The sequence below is a fragment of the Drosophila miranda genome, chromosome XL, assembly GCF_003369915.1.
Source record: "Drosophila miranda strain MSH22 chromosome XL, D.miranda_PacBio2.1, whole genome shotgun sequence".
Taxonomy (NCBI): domain Eukaryota; kingdom Metazoa; phylum Arthropoda; class Insecta; order Diptera; family Drosophilidae; genus Drosophila; species Drosophila miranda.
Window position 1 is genome coordinate 22,011,043 of NC_046673.1, and position 21,973 is coordinate 22,033,015.

General features: G+C 43.0%; 2 non-coding genes across 4 annotated transcripts; one reads left to right on the forward strand and one right to left on the reverse strand.

Annotated features, from left to right (window-relative positions):
* Window positions 1-276: 276 nt before the first annotated feature.
* On the forward strand, window positions 277-20,590 carry LOC108164759. Of its 3 annotated transcripts, XR_004471200.1 has the most exons (5): window positions 293-1,613; window positions 1,846-2,203; window positions 4,003-4,237; window positions 4,327-4,370; window positions 20,524-20,590. It is a non-coding gene; the product is annotated as an uncharacterized LOC108164759 (transcript). The 3 variants fall into 3 exon arrangements; XR_004471199.1 differs by having other exon boundaries at window positions 277-1,613; window positions 4,003-4,370; XR_004471198.1 differs by lacking the exon at window positions 4,003-4,237 and having other exon boundaries at window positions 351-1,613.
* Trnaq-uug lies at window positions 19,397-19,468 on the reverse strand. The gene has a single exon. It is a non-coding gene; the product is annotated as a tRNA-Gln (tRNA).
* Window positions 20,591-21,973: the final 1,383 nt, after the last annotated feature.

Genomic DNA, 21,973 nt, shown 5'->3' on the forward strand with positions numbered 1-21,973 from the left:
CCAAAAAAAAGGTTCTCCATCTTTGCCTTCCTCCCTCCGCCTCCTCATTACTCCACAAAAAGCTAACCGAAATTCGTTGGCAGCAGTGGACTGGTTCTTAGAAGAATCCCCACAAAAAAAAAAAAAAACAAAAACAAAAACAAAAATACAGCGAATAAATAATAATAATAGACTAAAAAGTGAAAATCGCTGGATGGTATCCAATATCAAATCCGACGACTGAATCGTGGAGCTTAAGGTTTAATTGATCGGAAATCTTCATTCCCAAGAAAATCCGTTTTTGATGGTGGTGTGTGGTGGCTTGTGACAAAACCAACAACCAAAGTGCGTAAATTGCAAACAAAAAAAGAGTAAGAGAAGAGGAAGACACAGAAGTAAAAGAAGAAGAAGAAGAACAACAACGTGATACAGATACAACCGCATTTGGTCACAGATAGAGAGAAAGAGAGAGAGAGAGATAGAGAGAGAGAGAGACGCACAGCGTTAGAGGTAAGCAAACGCAAGTATGTGAATTTTTGTTGATGTTGTCGAGGAGCGTCTGTTGGGGAGGGACCCGGGGGAGGTGCGCACAATGGGAATGAGGCATATTTGCCAGAAAGGGAAAACCTGAATTGACTACACACAAGCACACACACACTCGCACTCACTCCAAAGCGGCTACAGTTAAACGCGAAGCAGAAGAGGAAGATGATGAAGTAGAAACGCGTCGCTGGAAGCCGAAGTAAAAGAAAAAGGAACAAGAAGCAGACGCGACAGCGACAGCGACTGCGACGGCGACTGGAACAGAAGAAGCTAAACAGAAAGCACAAAAAATAAACGAGAAGCAAAAAAATCTCATATTATTTTGGCCTTCAAAAAATTTTGGCGGGCAATGAACCAACAACAACTGAGAGAGCGCGCACACGCACACGAACACAAGAGCGGAGATAGACAAACAGACAGACGGCCAAAGTCGGAGGCAGAGACAGAGGCTTTTATACATATGTACATAGCATATACAAATGTATATACAATAGTATATACAAATGAAACAGACACATGATCAAGAGCAGGAGTGCCTGGTTGGGAGGGGGCTACATTGGTGGACTCATGGCTCCCCTCCCCCATGACTAGCAAGTAGCAGCAGCAGCAGCAGCGGCAGCGGGCGGGCACATGCCCGTGTGTGAGTCGGGTTTGCCTTCCTAAAATGTCTAAGCCCCCTTTCACCCCCTCATCCATAACCATGGCAAAAGCAGCTCGAACTTATCCTCCGCCCTTCTGTTGAACAACGCATTGCGTGCAGACTTTCAAGTAGACAGCATCGAACGGAGACACTGAGAGAGAGAGAGGCAGAGCGAGAGCGCGCGAGAGTGCGACATGGGTATGCGAAACGCAGTCGCCGGCCGGCACAGCGCAGTAAGCGCCTCTTTCAATCCATTTCGCCCGCTGCCCTCCCCCTACACAAACGAGCAAGCACGCTCGCGTAAACGACAAGATATGTATGTACATACATATGTGCATATCTGTATGTATGTATGTATGTACATATGTTTACGTAGCGAAATTGGAAAGAAAAATTAAAACTTGAACAAATTAATTTTGTACGGGACTGTTCCGAGCTTTCACGTATTTTTGTGAGTATGATTTTCAGTAATTGCATTATACATACATACATTCATACATAGTATGTATGTACATACATATGTACATATTTATTATTACGACTTTATTAAATTTCTATCGCTCCTCAAAGAAGTGAATATTTGAAAGATCTGTAAATTCCCAAAGATGCATTGATCATTATTCTTCTTATTCTCAAAGTTAAAATTAAAGTAACATCATATTCACATGTATTACTCTTTCTAGTCAAGCAACCACAGTGCAGACTTGTGAGGGGTTCCACTCACGCACACTCCGACCAGCACACACACATAATGCCAGACGGACAAGAAAAAAACAACAACGACTTGCGACGGCATACCCAATGCGCCAAAAAGGCAGAAGGAAGCGGGCAGAGGGGCTGCAGCTACATGGAGGAACTTATGCCACATCCATAAAAGTACAATGTGTGGTAATGAATAAGGGGGGCAGGCGGGCAGCCCGGGCAAGGATCTCCAGACAGTGGACCACGGACCATGGACAGCGGACTTCAGAGGCAGAAGCAGAGGCGACAGCGACAGCGACGGCGGCGGCGGCATCGTTTCACACGGTCATGCTTTACATGGTAAGTAAATTTTGAGTGATGTGCTGGAATGGGAACAGGCACCGGAAAGGGAACGGGCTCTGGTACTGGTACGGGTACGGACACAGTCTCGCTTACGGGAATGGTAATGCCAATGGCATTGGATATGAAGCAGCACTGCCAACATCATCGTTGTCTACGAGTCCATCGGTCACTCCACAAACCGTAAAACTTTGAACTTGTGTCTAATTTGTGCATACAAAGTGAAGGAAAGGAACTCTTCCTGCAATGGGCTGGGTTGGGGCGACTGGAGGGGCTCGACAGGGAGTTCAGAACAATAGCCGAAGGGTGCAAGGCTGCCGCTGCTGTTGGGCTGTTGGGCGGGGCGTAGCTGTTGTGGCAACCTGTTGATTCCGAACTGATGAAGTCAAGAAAAAACCAAATTTTAATGGAGCCATTGAGCTTCGGGTCTGGACCTAATTTGAGGTTCAGTTTTCGACTGGACTCGAATCCGGGTTTAGTTATGATGCAGGTTTTTGTGTTCACTCCTGAGTTCAGCATGAACTTGGGTTTAAATTTCTGTTTCACATGAAGTTTGGTTATATAGCCTTTGGGTACAGTTAAGAACTGAGTTTTGTGTTATGTTCGGGTCGACGAACGAAGCGAGTGAGCCGCGGGTTGACGGACGAGCAAAGCGAGTGCGCAGGGGGCTTGTCTCCTAGTAAAATATTTTCTATTATGTTATGATATCAGTTTTGCTTCAAAAGCTCTGACTCTGACTCCGTGCTGTGGGGGGAAGTTTTTTAAAGACAAAACTTTAGTTTTCAGGGGGATTTTCAGATATGTCTATGGTTTTGTGGATTTCTCGGTTCGTGGAGCTTTTTGCAATTCTTTCTCATTGTCTTCCCCCCTCTTCAGTGATCGTCATGACCGCATAAGGCACTCAGAGAAGTGCCGAAGTGTTACCAATGGAACAGAACAGCATAGAATAGCGGCAACAGCCGCCACAAAAGAGCAAAACCGAACCGAACCGAACCGAGCCGAACGAAATTTAAAGGAAAGGAATCTTGGCACACAATCATATGCGAGTCGAGGCACGCTCTGTTGGGCAAATGAACTTAAAATTCCGTTTACGTTTTGCTTGCTTAATAGGATTCCCTTTATTTCTTATTATTTTTGTTTTTTTTTCCTTCCTTGAAACCAGCGGAAGAGAGAGAGAGAGATATGTGATCAGTTCAAGCTCAAACTGTGAACCCAACTCAAAGTTCTTTGAGGTTCTCCCAAAAAATTATTCGGAATTTTCTAGAAAATGTGTGTGCTTTTTTTCTAAATTGCTGGAATTGGTTGGGAAATATTTCATTGAGGCTTTGTTGGTTATTTTTTATGTCTTAAGGTTCAAATAGGATAACAAATTCCAACTAAAATATCTTCCTTCAGTGGAATTTCGAAGGAATCCACAAATTAGTGTCTAATATCAGTCTATTAACCACACATTCAGCAAGCAGATAACACCACAATCATCCAATCTGTATTCAATTATTTATTGGAGATGTGGAAGCACGAGTCTATTAAAGTGACTGCTGATAAGACAACATCCACTTCATTTATGGCAATCCAATACCAACTGTTGAAAAGTGCGAATATCTTATGGCAGTAAAATGTGATTCGTCTTGCAATCGCATGACCTCTATGCTCATATATGTGTTGCCCCTTTGGCCATTAAAATACCTTAAGATCTGATTATATAATCTAAGTTAAAAGACTTATATTTAGTTTGGTTTTGTTGTTTTTTTTGGCTCACCAACAAGCTTTCTCACTCCCACTGCATGCTGTTCCAATAGGGTTTCTATTGGCTGGTCTCACACTCTTCAATTGAAGAGTAACTGACTACGACCGGACTATGCACTCAAGTTGGCAGCCCTTTCCTTCATCCTGCTGATGGATATTGAAGTGTGGCTGATACTACGGATTGGCCAAATAGCTTCGGAGAAACACCTAGTGCCTAAGACTATACTATCAATAAATGAATACTGTCTGGGAAGAGTACCATTTGTGCCTGCTGAAGAGTTTGTCATCGTTTGTATCTTTAACTGTCGTTCAATATAATACCCATATGTACATATACTTATAAATCTGTGTATTTTCTTTCATGTGCTGCCAAATAGATCATGGAGTATTTAACGACCTAGGATTAAGAGACTCTTGACGCGTGAGTAACGATTAATTAATTAAATCTATGAACTTTTGGTTACCTTTTTGCTGAAGTATAATTAGGATTACGATTGATTTGTTTAGAGACTCATTTGGCCCATAAATTACAGCACACATGTACATTTAACACTTCCCCTTTCTGCTCGGGCCATTATTTAAATGGCAATCACGTAAATGGTTTGTCGAGCAGCTCCAGCCCCAGCTCCAGCTCCCATTGAATGTCAGGTATAATTTTCCCATGTCCCCGAAACGGTTCGAGCAACTAAAGTGAAATAATTGCCGATCTTTGTTATATTTCTTTGGTGCTTCTTCTTTCCTTTTGGCAATAGATACATACATACATATATGTATGTACATGGCTCTTTTGTTTGTTTTGTGTGTGGCTCCGAAGCAAAGAAGAAGTTTTTATCAGAAATGCCACGCAGCAGACATTAGACGCCAGTAGTTCGGATTCGGCGACTGTCAAAGGCAGCGTAGAGGCGAAAAGTAGAGGAAAAAATCAAATCAAATGGGCAATTAATCAATCAAAATGAGAAACTACACGGAGAGTGGGAATAGCGTCGAGCTTCTACTATTGGGACCTGCAACAATTGTCAATTGATTCAATGCCCGACAAAGAGTTCAAGATATGGCCAAACGATCGAATGAACGAATGAACGATCGAACAATTTTCGGCAATTCGATATGGCCTGGCCCGCAGTCCGCCGTCCGCCGTTTGCAGGGGCTGGCCTGGCCTTGCCTGGCTTCCACCAATTTAGGCCCAACAATTAGTTGGCAATTGTCCCCCAGTTATACTCCGATACCTCTGACTGAACTGACAAAAAATTACTTCTTTGATTGCCAACCATGTCCAATGCGATATTTTGGAACAAGCCACAGACCCAGAAACAGGCGAAAGATACTCTTAGACAAACTGTGATTGTTGTTTTAGCATTTTTGTGGCTCTGCTCTCGATCTTGTCGCATCCGATCTGAACTGCTTTCTGCTGTTGCCAGGCCAATTAAACGGATCGATTATTAAGCAAATTAAGGAATGTCAATGCATACGATTAGCTTAGCATATTCGCGGCAACAGGTTCAGCGCCAGTCCCCCGTCCCCCCGCGTCTTGTGTCGGCACAACTCCATTGAACTTGATTCCAGTCCCAGACACTCGCAGACCTGTCCGTGCTAGAGAGCTGTGCTAGAGGTGCTCAAGCCAAATAGTTTGTGACTTTATTAGTGACTGTTTGTGCCCTCAGTCGAACACTAAAACAGGCCTGGGCTATCGCTCTTTTTTCTATATTTATTAGTGGCAATTGGTCTGATATTTCCATACCTTATGGAATGGAAATATATGCTTACAAATATATATGTAATATAAATGAACAAATTAGATGCTCAATAATTACTCAATTATGATCACTTGAAAAGTGGGAAAAACTTATAGAAAATATATCTTTACTTTAATATTTTTAAGATCTTTCTCCTGATGGAGATTTCTAGCGCTAGGATGAACATACCATCAATATATCTTTTAAGCCATGAAACCTATAAAATATTATATTTTTGATATTGCCTACTCAAATTGGGAAAGATCAGTGATCTTTGCTCGTTCTTGTATTGTATCTTTTTAATAGTGATCAGTTATCGGTGATCTTTGCTTATTTTTTTTTTGATATTTTTTGTAGTTCGTGTCACGCAGTCATCTCTGTTTGAATGGCTTTGCTTTTGTAGTATTTTGTGCAGATTTGTCGGTATCGAGATCTCAATTCGATTTCATTAATTAGTTTATGTGTTTGAATGGCTGTCTCTCGATGTCGCCTGATCTTGTTGCTAGCTGGAGATCGATCGGATTTCATTTCTGGGGAAGCTCGATCAACCTGCTGTCTCTGACGCTGCCCTGCCTCTTCTGCCACTTCTGAGTCTGTCTCTGAGTCGCGGGACTCTGCCTTCGGTGGTGGCTTATCTTTTCATGGCGCGTTGTCAAATCAATGCCATTTCAAACATTTCGTATGCAAATGAATCGTTTGAGGCGTCGCATAAATTATGAGCATAAAAATGCCAACTGCGAGTAGAAAAAAGTTTCAAATAATATTAACCGGCCACAAAGCAGCAGCACGTGCGGCTCGGAAACGGGTTGCTTTTGGGCTTTTTTTTGGGGACGGGGGAGTGGAGCTTGCCATTATTCGTAGGCCAAAAGAATGCTTCTCACTCACTCACAGATACATGTAAATGCATATATGTATGTATGTATGTGCGAAGTGTTTCTTCAATCCCCATAAAATCCGACAGACCAGCGCAAGATGAGTGCAAAAAAATTCGCTGGTCTCAAATACCCTTCAAAATGCATGGACAAGGTATTTTTTTGGTTCCCATTGCACTTGGCAGAACTGCAAGGGAATATACATATACGTTTGTTTACCAGGTTTCCTTTTTCTAAGTCCCGCCTTAGACAGTTCGTTCACTGAGCAGTAATATAATATTCGTACTTTTGTGATATGCACCGATGATGATCGTGTTATTAAAGTCTAGATACATGAAACTTGTGATGTTTGTACTGCTTATCTTTATTAGAATTATTTTATTTATTCTTTAGAAATTACGATTGCATCGATTTCGATACCATCTATAGTCTTTGAGTCCTTAAAAACAATAGTTTTTCTTATCGCGACTCTTATTTCTGGGAGTGTCTTCAAAATCTGTCTGGGTAATACTACCCTTTGAAAGGGAATGGAAAAAGGGTCGCCTTGCCAAGAATATCGGGCTTAAAAGCATTCAGCGGCGTCGCCGTCTTCATCGTCGTTCAGTAAGGAAACGCCAAAAAGATATGTGAGGAGTTTGCTGTTTTATTTTTCATATACTCGTATTTTGTTGGTGCTTTTGCTTTTTGGGGCAACAAGATTCCATTTCATTTCATTTTAACTGGAATCAAATTACGAAACCCACGACAATCATGAAGATGAGGATGATAACGAAAGCTAGCAGCGATTCCCCAAAAAATTGTGAATGAAGCGTATCTAAATGGGTTTCGCGTCTCTGAGAATGGAATGGACTTTGGAAGGAACTCACTTTTGTCGAATTTCGGAAAAAGATTGAATGTAATAGGAAGTAACGAACATTCTTTAGAAGTTGTTAAAAGATATCTGATTCATACAATGGTGAAACGGGTGACTATTTATAGGAGAGGAGAGATATGCAGCTGGTAAATGGGTACAGAAAATGGATCTATAGATCTGATTGGGAGACATATTGCTGATTCTCTATAGTATATACATATAGTAAAGTTCATGGGAAAGATTAAGGCACACACATATGTACCTATATATTTATGCCCAAGTACTATATAATCCTTGATCAGGCCCCTCTGACTACCTAGACTACCAGCTATTTCAGTCTTCTCTCGATGGTACCTTTTAGATATCCCTTCACAGAGTAAAAGTTTCTATTGACAAAAAAAAGATTATTCCTGGTATCCTCATAATGAGATCAACCAATGCCGCACTCCTGCTCCTTGGGTCACCCCATCTCCTTTTCGAAAGCCCGTTGATCATGTGTGAACCAGAAAACGGTTGGCGCAGAAAGCTTAAGCATCTTCATACCCTTCCAGGGCGGTATTATGATTTTTTTAGCCTTCTTGACAACCATTCAAAGCCGGGTTCTCAGCGTGTTCAGCTGTATCTTTAGGCGTATAGCTGCTTTGAGAACGATCTATTGCAGAACAGATATTTCGGAGCAAAACTAGTATATGAAAACTTGTTGGTAAGATATCAGATGTGGAACTCAAGGATTGAAGGATCAGCTCTTAAACTTAGGGTATCTTAGACTTCGAAGTCTTAAGTCCGAGTTCCCTTCTCTGTTGTTGGGTTTTGTTTTTTGTTTTTTTTTTGGGGCAGGAAGCGAACCAAGATCGAGCTGGGATCTGGCGACCGTCACACATTTTGCCATTGACAACGGTGGCGTCGCTTTCGTGAGGGGGATGGTGGGGGGGCCGGGCAAGTCGAACGCCACGGGCATAAAGTTCACACTCGTAAGTAAATAAATTTAAATGGCGGCACTTCTTCTGTTAATCTTCTCCTTCTTTTTTTTCTCTCCCGTGTTTCTTCTTATTTTTATGTCTTCCTCTTCTGGTTCGTTGTATTTATTTTGAATTTGTTGCCATACCGTACCCTTTAAGAGGGTACTATGATTTTCGCAGGGCAGCAGCTTCGAATAGCTCATACGATATTTAATATATCAACGAAAAACCTCGGAAGCTTTCAACACTTAGGCGAGTGTCTCAACTTTAGGTTAACATTTCTCGGACCGAAATAGTGTCGGAAAGAAGAATTTCTCGACGGCTCATTAGAGAGGCAACTCCTAACCGGGGGCCGGCTGCCGGTTAAGAGTTTTTGGCTTGACAAAAAGTTGAAGAAGATGAGACTATTAAGCGCCAGCTAAAGAAGTAGAGAAGGCTCTTCACAGTAAACAAACCATAAACAGCTGATGCAATAGTCAAAGCAATCCTGTTTCTTGCGCTGTAAAGCACATTTGTGTGCTTAACAGCACTCTGTTATTCTTTTTCGAGTGCGAATATTGTTTATCAACAAGTTAATCTGTTCGTCAACTTTTTACGATCGACAACTAACCGGCACCTCCATTCAAAGTGGAGAAACCTATAGGAGTAGGTCTAGTCTAGTCTAGTTTGGATGCAAGCTATGCAGATCCTTAGTTGGCTTATCTCTTGCCTTGCCGTACTTAAGTTGAATCCGGTATGAATCGTATAGGGTATTTACAGCATCGACGCTCGAAGTTCGGCTTCTCCTGTTGCTCAACTCTTTTCTGAGTTATTTTGGGTTTTTGTGGGGATATTTTTTTGTGTTTGGTTCGGTTCGCGAAACGTTTTTCATAAGAAATTCAGCAGGCAAGCTAAAGATTTCGTTTCTTTAGTGCTGGGCATTAAGATTTTTATGGTTATTAATTTGCTAAGTAATACGAAGATGATAAGGTGAGAGGGGATCGCGGGTTGGGCTGAGGCTGGGGCTGATGGCTTAAGGAAAGATCTGCGGCCAGGGTCGGAGCTGGAGTGGACAGCCAGGCCAAGACCCAAAAAAAGGCACAAATAAAGGGCAAACAATTCAGAAGAAGAAGAGTCTGGAGTTTGGAGTTCTGTGAATGAAGAGCACTTTGCATTGAACAACAGCGCGATTAAAATGGGCAGTTTTGTACCCTTTCTTTTTTTTTTGGTGAACATATAATTATGTACATATCTGTACGTATCTTTAATTTGTGCAGGAATCGCGATCCATAAATAATGCCAGGGAGTCATAGAGAAAGTCGGCGACTGCGAGGGGATACCCCTTCTTTCATTATTCAAGTCCGGGCTTATTTTTGCTGTCTAGGACTTTCTTGGCCATCAAATACCTCAACTTTCGTGGATGGTAGAACCATAAACGACACATATTTCAGCGTATGATAGATCACACAAAAAGAGGCACGACCATTAGGCTTTGGGTCTTAAACGATCTGATGGTTCCCAACAGAAGTCCTTCAATGCCAATCTGCCGAGATCCAGCTCGGAGTTGTCTCGGGGCTTAATTAAAGCCATTAAGATGGCTCTAATAGAAGCCACAAAACTGGGCTCTCTCACCTACACACACACACGCACACTTATACATAAATCAATTTTAAGTGGCTTTCAACACTGGTTGTCTTTGGTTCGTGCTGTCAGCTTTTGGGGAGGGTTGGGGGATCCGTCGTCTCTCTAATTAAATTCTGAACGCAAATAACTTTCAATTTCCTTCGGGCCAAAAAACATAAAAACAATTTGGAAATGTGTACAAACATGAGCAAACATACACCCATTCGTCCGGCCCTCTATAATTATGTATTAGGGTTTGCTTGTCGCCATAATAAATACATAAATAATTAAGCCAAGCCAAGCAAAGCAACAAAAAAAACTTTTGTGCTGGTGCCTCGAGGCCCAAGGGGAACCTCACCGAATCGAGTCGAGATTGAGCTGGGCTGAGCCCTTCATTGTCAACCCGTTGCTGTTTGATTGGCCCCCCTCTCGCCATCGTCCTCCATATATACTCGTATAACCTGACAAATCTAGTTGGCTCACATTCCAGTAGAAACCGAAACAGAAAATTCATCGCATAAAACTAAATTAAATTCAAAAGCAATAAAAAAAGTCTTTTATACGCACTGTGCCTTGTGATTGTCTCTCGGTCTGTCTCTCTGTCGGTCTGTCTGTCGGTTTGTCTGTCTGTCTGTATGGTGACTTCCCCTTTCGATTTTGGCCATGTTCGTTCGCCACATGATCCCGACCCCTGTTCCCCAGAGCCAGAGCCAGAGCCAGAGTCGGAACGGATCCACAGCCAAGCCCCCAATCCCCCCAACCCAAACCCGGCCCATGCGTGTGGGTCGAGTATGTAAATGGATCTTTTAAATATTTATAAAATTTAATTGCGTTTGTTATGCGTATTTGCTGACTGAAATGCTGACTGCTGACTGGGACTGGGACTGGGACTGGGACTGGGACTGGGACTGGGACTACCTCTTTCAATATTCACACTTTGCTTCTCAGGCCACAGCCGACCAAAGGTGACGGAAGCGGATTGATACGACACGAATCGAGTCAATTCGAAACGAATACATGGAGTATCTGGTGTATTTCGGGGCAAGATCAGTTTACGGGGATCAAATTTTGCTTAGAATATACCCATCGAAGGGTTTTATGTCTATATTATCTCTCGAGAGAAGCGAGTGAGCCGGGGCTGATGCACGAAAGAAACCATGCCTTTGAGCTGTCAATTGGCATAAGTTGTTTCAAAATATATCTATCTTATATATAATGAGGATACATATGTATATATCAATTACAGCTTTCATCCAAGAACTCATTATTAGTCCTAGTGTCTTTTCCATTGACAACTTTGTCGCCTGTCAATGCGTGAGGTCGTTGTCATGCAAAAGTGCCGAGAGATTGTTAGGAGAGTCTTCTTGTCTCCCTCCCCGCTATGTGGAAAGATCCATTCATAGTTCAAACCCCATCTATATTCAGCAAAAAATGTATGTAACTGCGCAGATATTTTTTGCTCTTTCGATTCCAACAGCTGAGCACACGAGAGGTGGTGAGGTGGTGAGGTGCTGAGGTGCTGGTGGTGTGTACTCGTGTGTTTATCTTGTCATTGTAGTAACCAGAACAACTCCAGTACCCAGTACGCAGTAACCATGGCAGTTCCAGTCCCAATACCAGCATAAGTACCCCCTCTTCACAGCTCTTTTGTTAATTGTAAGTGGCATTTTTAATAGAGTTTTTGCTGTTGTTGTTTTTGTTGTTTTGTTCCGTCCTTTCAATTTAATTATAATTCTGATGCCCTTGCTGGGGGTATGTTTATGTCAGGGCCCAGGGGGAAGCATCCAGAGTACATATGTACATACAATACATAATATTGTACCTACCTTTTATGTAAGTAGATTGCCAGGATTGTTGGGATTAGGACTAGTTTTCTATAGGCTTTGATCCCCCAATTGGTAGGGTATCTAAAGCAGTCATCGGCTGCGACTAGTCGTACAGTCTAAGACAGTGATCGGCACCAATACACTAGCATTTTCGATCGAGCTTTGTTCCGTTTTACGCACACAAACGCCCTCCGAAACATGCGAATGTATGCGTGTCGAGCACTGATCTAAGGCTGGCTTTGTCTTCTGGTTAATAGAGTTTTGGTTTTCTACTTTGATTTTCATTCAGTCTTATTACACGGGCCGTTTAATTTATGCCACTTCTGGGCCTCCGGGAGAGACTCTTCACTTCAATTTATGGCTCTCTTGATAATTGGGGAAACCAAGGGACCCGTCTCTATGTCTCTCTGATGGTGATGTGGACAACTCTAATGATGAATAATCATGACTTGGCTTTGACAAATCGTACATTTACATGGACGCGTGTCTGCCTGGGAAGAGAAGGGAAGCAGATGGATGGATAGATCGATAGGTGTCGCTGGGGCAATTTGAAATTCAAATTATTGAAATGAAATTTACTTGGCTTTCTCATACATATCGATTATTGTTCGTATACTCGAACAGCCGCTGGCGATTTCGACCCGCAGACGAATCGATCCGAACCGATCCGCTGATGGAGCTGCCAATAGGCTGGAATGGGTCTAGGTATGGGTATGGGCCTGGGGATGGATGACGCCACCAGGTTGGTCTTGGTCTTGGATGGGGCGTGAACGGCAGACACTCGACTCGGTTAACGTCTCCGATATTCACACGCCGGTTAATTGATTGCAGCCGGAGCCGGAGCCGGAGACCGGAGCAGCAGTAACTACGAAGAAATCGTTTTCCAATCATTAGTTATGTGTTCCTTAAACCATGGTTACCGCCCCAGATCCAGATCTGGCAACTCCTCTGAGTCTTAGTCTCAGTCGCAGTCGCAGTCGCAGTCTCCGCAGTATCCGAGTCGTTGCTACTTGGAACTCTCGAGTGGATGGCAAAAGTGCCAGGTCGCTAATTGTAGTAGTGAAATTAGAGCGGTTCGTCTCTAGGATTTGTGTTAATTTTTGTTAATTTCATTTTACCTCTATTTTATTTCTATCTTACGAATAGGAATACGAGTACGAATAGGAAGGGTTAAGGACGGACCGGGCTACGGCTACCTGGTCGGAGGCGGGAGGTTTTTGATGGTTTGCCGTTTGCTGTTTGCCGCTGTTTGAATTTCGGTTTCGAAAATCGTTCACAGTCGCTCTCGCTCTCTCTCTCGATATATAGACACAATGTTTGCTCAAGCAATTCATTAATCATTGATAATTACATTAAATGTAGGCCTACCTGCGCAAGCGTCGTCTAATGAACGTCACGGGGGGGCACGGCGTGGAGCAGCCTCGGACTAAGACCCGACGTGATACTACAGATACCATAGTTCAGTTCCTGGCTGAATCGAAATTTTCAACTGGTTGCCAAGCGGCCGGGCCATTTGTTTGTTGCTGTTTCTCTCCGCTTTTAATTGCTCGTGAATTATGGAAACGCGGAGCACTAGACTCCGACCAGACGGACACGATTTGGCGTTGATGTGGTATGGTATATGGGACACTGTGGGACCCTTAAGCAGGCCTTCAGTGCACTCTCCCTAGGTCGTCAGTCGCGTATCAGATACGAATCTATTTGTCCGCTTTCCTGTGAAAACTCAGCCATGGCCCAGGTCCATCTTCGGCTCCGGATCCACCTAACTCGACAAATCTGAAATAATGTTGTGAATCAGGCTGGTGGAGGCCTCCTAGTAGGTTGGTTAGAAGAGTATGCACTCTGGATAAAATCTGGATTAAGATTCTTGATCTCTGAAAAGCTCGATCTATATTCATTGAAAACCCATAAATTTTGCTTAATTCTAGGTGTGCTTCGTTATAGGATTTCTCTTTTTTTGCTACGAATATTTCAGTATTACATGTGCCGTTCGTTTATGGAACATTTTCACTGTGAATCTTCGTAAAAGCACGTCTCCCCTGATAAGAAGAGTACATATGTATACTATAGACAGATCTCGGCTGCAGATCCACTTGAACTCTGGCCAGACAATAAAGCACTTGAAAAATTAACATGGATTTTCGGTCCGTCCGTCCGTCCGGAATAATCAATTCGGGGCCAAATGCAGAGGCAAACTCGCAGCCAACGCAAATTGCAAAAGCAATGGGAAAATTCTATATGGGGGTTTGGATTTTCTGTGGCCTCTTTTTTCCTTTTATTTTTTTTTTGGCTGCCAAGGCATGATTCATACTAGCTGCTGGCTGGCTAATGCATTTTCACAAGGCTGGCCAAAAGGAAAAACCTGCACCGGCGTGCCGAAGCCAGAAGCGCAGACGGCCAAATGCGTCGTCGACAACGATGTCTTTAAGCAGCTTTGAGTGGTTTCTGTGGGGCATGTGGGGCTCCTCGGTAGGGTAGGCAGGGGAGGTCTGGTGGTGTGTGGGCGGTGGAGTCTTAAGGAAAAATCAGTGACAGTGTAATTGTGTTGCCCACCAGATGGCGTCATCGGTAACGTCAGCGCCAGCGTCAACGCCACCGGCCGGCTTAGTCAGACTTTGGACATTGAATCGATATTTCTGTGCGGGGTATCCCCGAGACCGAATGGGTTTGATCGGACAAGAGAAGGGTCGTATATACATAGGTTTCAGTAGATGGGTAGATAGAGGGACTTTCGAAACATTAAATATTGGTTTGGTTATACACGGATTAACAGATGGAATAGGTTATATATTGTAAGAAATATCCCTACAATCCCTTTTTCTTATATATATAAGAAATATAATAATCTATACGTATAATACGTGTAATGGAGAATCTTACGACGATATATCTACCATAGTTTTGTCATATTTTGCTGACCAAAAATATAGTGTGCCCTTTCCTTTCACATATTTCACATATATATTTCTCTTGTATATAAAAGAGTTTTGGGACGTCATCGTAGTCATGCCGATAGGCTTCGATGAGCCGAAAAGGCGAAGCGAGTGAGCCGGGGGTTGGCAGGGCGCCTGCTTCCCAGTATTAGACCCTGCACTGGTCCTTCTACCAAACGTAGGGAAAGCGACTGCAAAACCATAGAGTAGTGGGTACTCCTGGGTCGATGCCCTGTGGGGATTGCTTGTTCAATGACTTCGCTTGGTGTGAGTTTAACATTCACTCGCTCTGTGTGTGTGTGTGTGTGTTTGTGTGTGTGTGTGTGAGCAGTCTGCAGTAGTTGAACTGAAATGCCAAGTCATCGTCAAAGCAAGTTGGTATCTGTAGCTGTATCTGTAGCTGTATCTCTACCACAAGCAGAGCAATTGTATCTATGACTGTGACCAACTAATTGGTTGCTTTTCAATAAACGCTCTCCTTCACACTAAATCTGTTATTAGACCAACAAAAAAAAGACCGGCAATCTAGTACATAGCCTACTTCTGTTTGGATTGCAAATATTATGACACCAATGTCCATAAGCGAAACCATCGGGTGGGCAATTGGCGCCGCCGCCGTCGCCGTCGCCACTGCGGTCAGTGTGCAAAAATTATCCGTAAGTGGTCAGAATCAGGCATCAGGTACGAGTATTTGGAAATTAACGTTGCAGCCACATTATGAATTATGCATCTGTTAATTTGTCGGGGTCTGCCGTCCTGTCCTGTCCTGTCATTGAACGATTTGACATTTACTCGTACTCGTACTCGTACTCGTACATATGTACATAATTGAAACATTCGGCGAAGAAGTGTCAAAATGCCCCCCGTCATCAGGCATCAGCCGTCAGGCATCACTTGGAGCCAAACTTTGACAAGTTTTATAATTTATATGATTGATTTTTGGAAACGGAAGAGTTGTACGAGTCGGGTTTTTGGATTTTGCCTCAAAGCATATTTTTTTCTGAATGTGCATTCGGGACAAGGGCACGGGTAGACCCCTATAGAAAGGTTCTCTTTGAACCAATTTCGGTGAGAAATTTTCACCTTTTCTTTGATGGGTAATACTCTGGGAAACTGCTGGTACGAGCAGGAAATCCGGCAGAATATGAGGACTAGAATATTGTTTTCTTCCCATAACGTTTTTGAAAAGATTTCAGGTGTTACTTAAATTTAAACCGATAAATATATAAATATTGTATAGAGAAACAAATTAGGAAGACAGAACTTCGGTGATAGAGAAATTTTCTCGGGCCTAAGTTTTCTCAAAATCTACTCCACAAAAGTGGTCTCTAAATTTTAAAGAACGCCTAAACCAATTGCGATGAAAAATCTCAAGGAAACTTGAACGTATATCGGTTAAGATTATGTCTTTGTTCCTTCCTTTCCATAAAAGGTAAAATTTACATATTTTCGGTCATGTCTTGGGCTACCGTAAACCTCTATGGATTTATACCGAGTGTGTTTGTTTGCCCTCAAAAAGCTTTGATAATTTTTGTCATTTGGGTCACTTAGTGGCCCGGAGATTTCTGGGAAGAGTCTGTGTCCACCAACAGACAGATCGATATCTCTGCGGCAGATGTATGAAAGTGGGTCTGAACTTTGAATTCTGGATCCATTCATTCATTCATACTCGCTGCCCGGCTCCTGCGTTTGTTTTTTCAGTTTCCATTTAATTTTTTTGCCCCTTTTTGTTGTCGAACATTTTGAGTTTCTGGCAATTAACACAAAAACATTAATTAAGTTACGAACTAATGTCTTTTGGACATCAGCAGTACCACGGCCCTGACAGACAGCCAGACGACATGAATATATTATGTACCCATACGAATGAGTGGCTGAGATGACATGAGACGAGATGAGATGAGATGTCTTAGGCCTCTTGGCCAGAAGGAGGAAAGATGGGACACGACACGACACTACAGCATGGACGGACCCGGGGACAAGGCTGCTGCTAAAACAAATTTAAACATTTCAATGCTGAAATTCGTTATAAATGAATGAGCATTGTAACGGGCAGGCAGACGCCACTGGAAGGAGGGTCTACCCCAGGCGGAGGCAGTCAGACGGTCGGCCCGTCCGTCCGTCGGTCGGTCGGTTGGACACACACGCGCAGCGCAGCGCAAGAAAAACCGGGAAAGAAACAACACTCAAGCCAGATAGAGAAAAGAGATGAAAAAAAGGTTGTAGGCACTTTTCGCAGCCTGGGCCAACAAGTGTCTGGGATGTTGCCGCCGCCTGCTGCCTGCTGCCGCCTGGCATTTGTTAGTTTTTCCAGTTTCCAGTTTTTCTACGGGCTATCCAGTCTGCTGTGGCATGAGTACGCCAAGAGTATGCTCAGCTGATCTCCAGGTTTGTCGCAGATGGATATGGACGGATGTCTTGTCGAGAGAGGGACTTTCTTTGAAGAGGTGTTAAGGCGAGGCTTATGCTATTTAAATATACCTAGTTGGTGCTTAGTTGGTCATATTTCTGGGTTTGCTGAGGTATTACTTGACTTGGGGAGTGTGCAGGAGACTTGTCCCTTAGTGTATAGCCTACATTTATATTCATAGATCTCCTCGTGGATCTTTTAGGTATCGTCTGATTCCTAGCTGGTCTCTGCTCTGCAGGGTTCTTAACTATATTACTATCTGCTCTCCTCGTTCTATACTTCTGAGGACACGTGTTACTGTTTTAATGCCTGGCATGCCCTGATCTTCCTGCTTCCTCGTGCGAAGTACAGGGTATGCTAGCAGTCCGTCAGATCCCTTCGATCTCTGGGGACGTGTGCTGGCATCGTAATCTGAATGGCATGGCATGGCTGCTGGTAAATCCCATGCCATGCCCGTACCTTGCCATAATGATGGCCATGTCCATGTCCATTGGGGTCTGCCGCTGTCGCTGCCTCTGCTGCTGCCGCTGCCTCTGCCGCTGCCGCTGCCGCTGTCGCTGCCAACTGCCAAACGCAGCTCGTAGGCATTTGCTAATTGAGCCACGACAAGTCCCCGTCGATTGTCCACGTCCACCTCCTCCCTCCCGACCGACTATCCATCTATCCATCGCTGATGGTCCGTGGCCAGTTTGTGAAAATTTGTGTTAACATTTCCGGTGCTGTTGGCCATCTGTAGAATCAGGCAACTTTTACTTTTCCATTTTTTGAGTTTTTGGTTTCTTTTTTGTCGTGCGAGGTTTTTGGCAAAGCCTTCGATGGTCGAGCCTAACGACCTCGTCTGCCATGCTCCACTCCATACGCTGTTGCCAAGCGCGGAAATTCGTTGGCCTGGAGTTTGCTACCATTAAAGGGCCGCTTAAAGCCAAAAAAACTAAAATTAATAGAAAAAGCCTAAGTGAAGGCCGGCCTTAACTGTGCCCTAAACATTTGCGCGTGTGGCCGACCAAAAATAAGGCAGCGAGATAAAAAAAACCACACACACAAAATTTATTACGGAATCGCAGATTTCCAAATGAGCTTAACCGAAAAAATGAATAGAAAAGGAAGAAAAAAAGTGAAACGAGACTTTGATTTGCTAAGGCCGAAGTTAGGATACCCTTGTGCATCCTCGACGATCAGTGGTGCCCAGGATCTATGGTATTTCTTTGGAACCAAAAAGTAAGTGCTTCAACATGTTAGGGATATCCATCTACAAGAAACAGTTTTTGGGATTTCTTTATGAAAAAAATTAATAGACTTATGGGATGAAGAAAATTTGAGTTTTCTATAGAATATGGAAAGTATTCGTATAACACTAACTTATTAGAGTTGAAGGCCCAATTAGTTGCTGAAATCTGTATTTTTCCTTTAGATTAAGTAGATCTCACGCTCATGCGTATTATTCTACTCATATGTAAATGAGATCTATGATATGTACTATCTTCCATAGTGTAGATAATATAATACGTATAATACCCGATGCCTCCCCTATCCGATACTTACTCTCTCTATTAACACTCTCTCACGCTGGCCATTCAGAAAAATCAGTATGTTATACCTCATTTAGCAGCACCCATCCCCCCCCCAGCCCATCTTCCACCCCGGATGCCGCCGCAATCCCTTCGACGCCACGACAACTGTCATATCACGTGACACAAATCAAATTCACACCGCAGTCAAAAAAGAAAGAAAAAAAAACCAAATTTGAAATCATTTCATGGGGCCTTTTATCAGCTGAAGAGGAAAGGGGGCAAGGGGGAAAGAGGGGTCTGGAGGCAGACAGATGATGTCGGTCTGTGGTTCCGGGGTGGCCCCTGAGCTCCTGACCAACGGCCCCCTGCCCACGGGGCAATTGTGCAAATAAACGAACAAGTTTGTCGATTTGATTAACGAGATAATGACCTATGAAGTGCCGACTATTGACCAATATTGTTGAGCCTGCTCCCTCTCTCTCTGTTACCCTCTATCGAAACTATCATCATCATCACCATCATCATCATCTATGATGGGCAAATAAAAGTGAATAGAAGGTCCAAACTGCTGTCAATCAACCACGTCCGATAAGCGACACTCTTGACAGGCGGCAAACAAACAAACAAACGACAAAGAATAATTCCAAATCCCGAAAAAAATACCAAAATCCATGATAGAATTGAATTCGAATAAAAAAAGAATCTCATTCGATGATACGTAAAGTATTTTCGAACTTTGGTGCGCGGCAGGTTCTACCGAGATTTGAACTCGGATCGCTGGATTCAAAGTCCAGAGTGCTAACCATTACACCATAGAACCAGATGATTGCCGTTCACCCGATTCGATGCTAAAAGGGAGCACAGACACAGCCACAGACACAGACACAGACACAGGCACACACAGAGCGCAGCTCACCGGCAGGCCAGACGAGGAGGCACGAGAGCTACGAGCTACGAGCCACGAGACACCCCGACATCCCAGTCTATAAATAGCCAGCCTGCCAGCCTTTCCCTGCCGACACAGGGGTGCCTAGGCAAGAGCGAGCGAGTGTGTGCATGCACGTGCATGAATGCAGGCAGGAATACTCGTGCTACCACACGAAGGCAGCCAACAGGATAATGCCAAAGTTCAGGTGTCTCGTTAAACTTGATTAGGAAATAATTGACTCAAATTGACGGACAGAACTTCCAATTGTAATTTATTTCCACACAGATGTAATGCAAAAGTGCCCTGCTCTCATTATTAGCTCTATTTGATTCGATTTGATTTGATGAGAGGATTGTGAGTGTAAAAGCTTGTTTGTCCATTAATTATTGAGTGAGTCCTTAATTTGCTCGAATGCTTAGAAAACTTGTACGAACTAGAATAGTAATTGGTTGGGAAGCGGATGGATGCAGGAATAAAATGTGAAAATTCAAGTCGAAAGCCGCAAATAAATGATCAATATTGCATTTGAAAGCCTAATATTTCGCAGACGGTAAGCTGAAGCTACAAACGGTTTAGATCCAATCTATAGCTGCATTTATCAGCTTTTCGGAATTGCAAAGTTCCTTCCAACCAGAAAAAGTAAACACTGCCTCTAAACAAAAACCCCTCTCTGCCTCTTTTTAAAATTAAAAACCAAAAAAATTAGCTTAAAAAAACCATAATTCATTAAGCAATTTTATAGCTCCAAATCGATCAGAAAAAGTGTAAATGTTCTGGCCTAGTATTATTGGATAAGGGGTCAATTGGATTATTTACTTTTTGTTTTATTTTGTATGTAATTTATTTCAATTTATGAATAGTTTAAAGGTTTTTTCATACTTTTAAAGCTCTAGTTGGTATTAATTATGTTAGTTATGTTATTAATTATTTCCTAATTTTCGTTCTAGTTTGAAATACCCGAAAATATGATTGAAATATAACTCTACTTAAAATTATAAAAAAGGTATGTAAATTAATTAAATTTAATGGTTGGATTGTTTTGTAGATACATTTATATACTAGTAGTTAAACAAAAATATTTTCCTAATAATACTAAATTTGTATATCAAATTATTTTGATCGAAAACAAGTACCATTTAATATTTAATAATAATCTTAATTGGAATACCGCATCGAACCCCAACCCGATACGATTTTGTATCTTTTAATTATTTAATAAGAGGATCACCCCATATCGAAAGTTCAACAAGGTACAAGATACGGAATCCCCTTCAAGTGCTCGATTCCCTGGAGGGTACTTCTAGGATTCAAAAGAAGGCCCTTTTCTAGGGGTGGTTTTGCGCACCCCTTTCTGTGCTTTTCCGCTAAACTTGTAAGGAAACAGGATAGTGCTGGAGGGAGCGACATGCAGCGACATGCAGCAACATGTTTGCCCGGCTGCCAGCCATTGACAAGGGGGTAATTATGCGCATCAATTAAACTGCATTCAAACAGAAATTAACAATTATATCTGGCCTGGCCTGGCTAACCTCCTCGTGTCTCCTGTCTCCCGTATCCTCGGGCTGGTGAATTTGCGTTTTAGCCCCAAACCCAGGGGAACAAACAGACAAACAGGGCGGACAGACAAAAGAAAGGCAAAGAAAGAAGGGAAAACTTTTGTTGCCAAACTGAATGGCAATCGCCCAGAGGGTAAGAGCTGACAACGAGCCCAGACAATTGCAATTACAATTCCAATTACATTTATGGTCGAAAATTGAAATTGAATTGGGAAACGACGGAATAAGACGACGCGTACGGGTCGCGTACGGGTCTGCGTTGTCTACTTATCACCCCGGAATGGCGGTGGCGGCGGCAAACAATCAAAAGGTGATTCCTAGGGTCTCTGCGATCTAGTTTAGGCATGACACTCACATACACGTACGAGAGATCACACACGGCAACAGATGGCAGATAGCAGATAGAAGATACCAGGGAGACGAGGCTCCAGGGAGCGTTGTTAACCAAATTCAGACACGTAACTGTGAAAACATAAAAATTGACAAATCGAAAACGAGTTGGCTCAAACTCGGCTCTCAAACTCAATTCAAACGAAATATGTGTGTCTTAACACCTGTAGACACCTTAGGCCCAAAAGTGTTCATAGAGGAGACGGAGGTACGGAGCCGTACTTTGTACGCTTTATGGGTTTTGCGGGCGTTATGTTGGGCTGCCAGGTTCCCCTGGGCACTCAATGAATTTGTGATTTCTGTATTTGCAAGAAGCCATTCTTGATTGCTTCTTGAGTCCCTGCCACCCTCAAAGCGACCCGACGCGTCGGCACGTTCATCGTTCATCGTTCCTAGAGTTGTATTGTAATAAAAAATCTCAAGTCTTCATTGACTGCCATTAGCATTTCGA